The sequence below is a fragment of the Lampetra planeri genome, chromosome 43, assembly GCF_965212315.1.
Source record: "Lampetra planeri chromosome 43, kcLamPlan1.2.h2, whole genome shotgun sequence".
NCBI lineage: Eukaryota > Metazoa > Chordata > Hyperoartia > Petromyzontiformes > Petromyzontidae > Lampetra > Lampetra planeri.
Window position 1 is genome coordinate 515261 of NC_136149.1, and position 5357 is coordinate 520617.

Here is a 5357-nt window from a genome sequence, read left to right on the forward strand (position 1 = left end):
ATGGAAACATTATAAATAGCTTGACACTCATTTTGGAGTAGGAAATTGATGTTTTATTCCAAAAAGTAGAAGCATAGCACATGATGAGAATCCCGCGCAATGGCTTATGGGAATGATGTTATTCCGGCCATGTCGCCTTGCGCCACGTGGCGGCGCGCTGTACGCATTGCGTGCGTGAATGGACCGTGAAATGTTTGATGTCGATTCTAATGTTCAGGATAATTCATCAAAGCGTCCTATATTTTCATGAGATAGTCTATTTACTCCACTCGTGTTTTATAGCGAGTATATCATATTGTTAGAATCACGGGAAATTACTAAATAGATAATGTCACTAAACGTCCCGACGTGATGGGTCGTACCATGTTGAATACAAAGCGGATTTATTCCAAGTAACACAATCTCCATCGTGGGATTCAAAACATTGCATACAGCTTTACATTATACTTCATATTTAAAGTCGGACAGTTGATTTTTATACCGAAAATATGTAAATACAGCAAAGTGTGAGCAACCCGCGCAGAAGCGCATTGTCATTAGTCCGTACCGCCGTGCACCACGTGCTGTACACACCACGTGCTGTACACACCACGTGCTGTACACACCACGTGCTGTACACACCACGTGCTGTACACACCACGTGCTGTACACACCACGTGCTGTACACACCACGTGCTGTACACACCACGTGCTGTACACACCACGTGCTGTACACACCACGTGCTGTACACACCACGTGCTGTACACACCACGTGCTGTACACACCACGTGCTGTACACACCACGTGCTGTACACACCACGTGCTGTACACACCACGTGCTGTACACACCACGTGCTGTACACACCACGTGCTGTACACACCACGTGCTGTACACACCACGTGCTGTACACACCACGTGCTGTACACACCACGTGCTGTACACACCACGTGCTGTACACACCACGTGCTGTACACACCACGTGCTGTACACACCACGTGCTGTACACACCACGTGCTGTACACACCACGTGTTCGTGCTCATGCGGCGCAAACTACTGGACCTATGATCCAAATCGATATTTTATCTTTTCAAAAATTACCCGATTTACACCACACGTGTCCCTAGGTCAAGTACAACATCTTGAGATGAGGTCACATTTAAAAGTTTCGACAGTGCAAATCTTGTGTGATTATGTCCTATTTCCCCGACCTCGTGAGTCGCTGTCCGCTGTGTAAACGCATCGCGATTTCTACATGAAACTCGAGGCGTATCCTGACGGACTCTCTCGAATTCGAATCACCGACGCGCATTCCACAGGCGAACACGACAACCGAAAGAGGTCAGTGGAGCCAGGCGGTACACTCGCTAGTTGAGCAGTTCCACTGCTGAATTATATTTCTTCCGCCTGAGGACGACCGCTTGTGTTGCGATGGAAACGTCGTCATTTGTTTTATATCGACGTGACTTTACTGACAGCTTCAAATCAAGATTAGTACACACGAGAGAGGAGACCAAACCGGCGGTACAGTTGAAACACTCATTAAAAACACAACTTCACAAACCAAATGGCGCTCTTTAGTGAATATCTTCCCCACCCAAGCAGGCAGGCGGAACAACTTCCTGTGTAGATGGATCGGCCCCACAGTGAATGGTTTTACCCAAAAGGCCTAGAAAAGGATGCGTGACCCAACAACTTCCTGTGAGCTCCAGGGTGAAAAGATCCATTTTCCCTTCGAGCTGACCAAGTTTGCCACCCGCCTGGCGTGGTGCATCATATGCTCAGCTCAAACCTCTCTTTGCTTCACATTTTCCCTCCCCAAGCGGGGAGGTGCACCATTCCCGGAGGTACTGCAATACCGGGTTGATGCGCGGAGTGGACGGAGCAAGCCCCTATTCCATCTCCCTGTCCCAAAAATCAATTTAATATAAGGTACCACAATGTGGTACGTATCAGATATTAAACTGATAAGAACAGATACTACACTTGATCTTAGCCAAAAGGCCGAGAAGCGATACCTAAACACTGCCGGCGCTGGGGTACACATACTGACTGAGCTACTCTTTACGCTATGGGTTCACACCATGAATAATACAAAACAGCAATAATCACATGCAACAATATACAAATACACATTATTAATTAAAGTAACCACGTTTAAATCACAATGTTTATGTTTGCATCAAAATATATAGGTACAGCACATTCTTAGAATCCGGTGCAATGACTTATGGGAGTGATGTCACAATATTTTTCTACGCTATGGGTCGTACAATGCTGAATAGTAAACGGACATTTTACATAGAAAAATCTTAATCGTCACGTAAAAACATTGTGAACAGCTTCACCTTATATATTTAAATTCGGATAGCTGCTTTTTGTACCGAAAATATATCATGATAGAAAATGATTAGCGTCCCGCGCCAGAGGCTCATATCATTCCGGTCATACCGCCTTGCGCCACATGGCGGCGTGCCGTACACACCCGGATGTACAGCGACCCCATTTACACGCCACGTGTCTCCTATTCACTCAACATCTCGAAATGCGGCCAGATTTCAAAGCTTCATAAGTCCAAATCGTACCAATTGTATTGAATTCTAATAAAGTATTTTCCCTACAAAGCCGCTATTCCATCTCCCTGTTCCAAAAAAACCCCAATGTAATGTCAGGTACCATAAGTGGCACGTATCAGAGATGAAATTGATAAGAACACTTCATGGACGAAAGACGCATGCGGAGAGATTCGGTACTCATTGTTTGCCTTTATAATTTGTTTAGATTTGAGTTATTGCCACCCCCCCCTTCTCATCACGGTCCACGCTGCAGGGATGCATTGGGCCCAAGTATCCTCCGAGTGCCTTTACGCCCCCACGTCCCACACACGCGCGCGATCATCGCTCATTTTAATCCCAGTGCTGCCTGCCGACTGCGGCCTCGTGATCCCAGCGCCTCCACGCGCGAGTCGCCAATCTGCCCCGCAAGGCGGTGCTGATATCATCGCATCCCCCCCCCCCACAGGTCCCCTCCGGAATTCATGAGCCACATGGAGAATTTGTTTGCCCGGCTGTTGCTGATGTTTGCGCCGTGTATTTTTAGGTGGGAATGTAAGCACCTATTGCCTCCGCGGCAAATAGAATAAAGCCACATCCTCAGCCACGCAAGGCACAGCACCGGGTTCACGTGCGCGAGGTCGATCGAGGATGACAATGGAGAGACGACGTCGAGGGGTGGACGAGGCTCACGCCGGGACAGACCGTGAGGACAGCAGCAGGAGACACAAGTCAGTGGCGAAGGATTCCGATGCGCGCCATTGGACGCCCTTCATCGCGAACGAAACGAATGATCATGCAATGCTCCATCCGGGTTCGATTCGGGTCGCCGCCTCTGAGAGGGGGTTCCCCCTCACGAACAACGCGAAGCTTCGTGGGCAGAAGATGAAATAAATCTCGCGACACCAGACGAGGGGAATCGTGGCCTTGAGCGACGATTGTTGCGACTGTTCGAGATTGCCTTCTCACTGACTTAGCCTTTGAATTGCTTTGTCTGAGCGATAAAGAAGAGATCCCCCGTGTAGCCTTAACAGACTGTTGGGGCAAGTGCTGTTAGCGAGCACCTATGAAGGCCGGAACGGTACACGAGGAGGTGGGTGGCCAGCACCACGCCCGACCGCCTTTGTCTCCCCAGTGACGATGTTTTTACACACCGTACCAGGTACTCATTTGAGGCTAAGTAGACGTAGGGGAGTCCCAGTACCGGTTCAGATAATCGCCACTGGTGTTGACCATGAGCGGGAATCGAACTCGGGTGGCCGGGTTCGTAGCGCAGCGTGCTAACCGCTACACCACCGCTCCCCACAAGTCTGAGAGCTACACCCACCTACAGACCCACCCACTCACCCACCCACGCACCTACCTACACACCCACCAACTCACCAACTCACCCACCTACACACCCACCCACTCACTCACCCACTCGCCGACCCACTCACTCACCCACCAGCCCACTCACCCGCCCACCCACTCGCTGACCCACCCACTCACTCACCCACTCGCCGACCCACTCACTCACCCACCCGCCCACTCACCCGCCCACCCACTCGCTGACCCACCCACTCACTCACCCACTCGCCGACCCACTCACTCACCCAACCGCCCACTCACCCGCCCACCCACTCGCTGACCCACCCACTCGCCCGCCCACCCACTCGCTGAACCACCCACCAACTCACCCACCAGCTCACCCACCACTGGTTAAAGTTTGTATTTGGGTCGATGCCAAGTTGCATGGTCTTTGGTTTGATGGTCGTAGCCGCAGTCGCACTCAAGCGAGACTCCTCGATCTGGCTATGACTCTCCTCATGCTCCCGTTAAAGTTAAACGTTGCCCATTCTCTCGAGTGGGGTTCCCATTCGCATTATTGGGTCACTGACCAAAGCCGAGAGGTTGAATGATCGAACCCAGACGCTTCCTGCCGCGAGACACAAGCGTCACCACTGCGCATGCGTGATCTTGACCGCAGTGGTGCAACGAGGAGTATATTCATCGATTGACAATCGATGTATAGACCCGCGATTTGCATGGCCAAACGCGCCGCCAAGAGCGCCACGCGATGCTGTTGGCGCGTGGCGAGGTCGCCGCAGCGCCCTGTGCCCTGAGCCCGACTCGCCGCGTGGGGTGCGGCGCCGTGAGCTTCCAACGTAGCGGATTCCCACAGCGCCCCCATAGCGCCCCATAGCACCCCCACAGCGCCCCCATAGCGCCCCCACAGCGCCCCATAGCGCCCCCACAGCGCCCCATAGCGCCCCATAGCACCCCCACAGCGCCCCCATAGCGCCCCCACAGCGGCCCACAGCCCCCACAGCGCCCCCATAGCGCCCCACAGCGGCCCACAGCCCCCACAGCGCCCCCATAGCGGCCCCATAGCGGCTCCTCGACCGTTGAAACGCCCAGCGGCAGTCGAGCCTATGGGACCCCCCCCCCCCCAGCAACAAGCCACCCCCACGCGGCACAAGGCGCGGACCCGCGGTTGGGGACCAGGCGCCGTGCTATGAAGAGTGAGGGGGAGTGGGTGGGGTCGGGTGGGGGTGGATGGGGTGGGGGTGAATTGGGGGGTGGTGTGGGGGGTGAATTGGAGGGTGGGGGGGGGCTCTTTAATTGTTTGCATCACGCAGGTCTCATGCCACGGGCACCGCGCGCCACTGAAGAGGCTCGACGCGGCAGCGGCGGCGGCGGCGGCGGCGAGTTCTGGGTCCGTGACGCCGCGAGAGAACAGCTCGTTAGGGCGCCAGTGGGGCTATCGACATGGCCATTTAGCCCCCCGAGAAGGCGCCCAGAGGCCGCGTCCTCACGGACCGGGGCTGTTTGCGCGGCCCCGCC

At 53.7% G+C, this 5357-nt stretch overlaps 1 non-coding gene across 1 annotated transcript; it reads right to left on the reverse strand.

The window, feature by feature from the left end:
• Window positions 1-1804: 1804 nt before the first annotated feature.
• On the reverse strand, window positions 1805-1995 carry LOC144732724 (U2 spliceosomal RNA). Its single transcript, XR_013588233.1, has one exon. It is a non-coding gene; the product is annotated as a U2 spliceosomal RNA (small nuclear RNA).
• Window positions 1996-5357: the final 3362 nt, after the last annotated feature.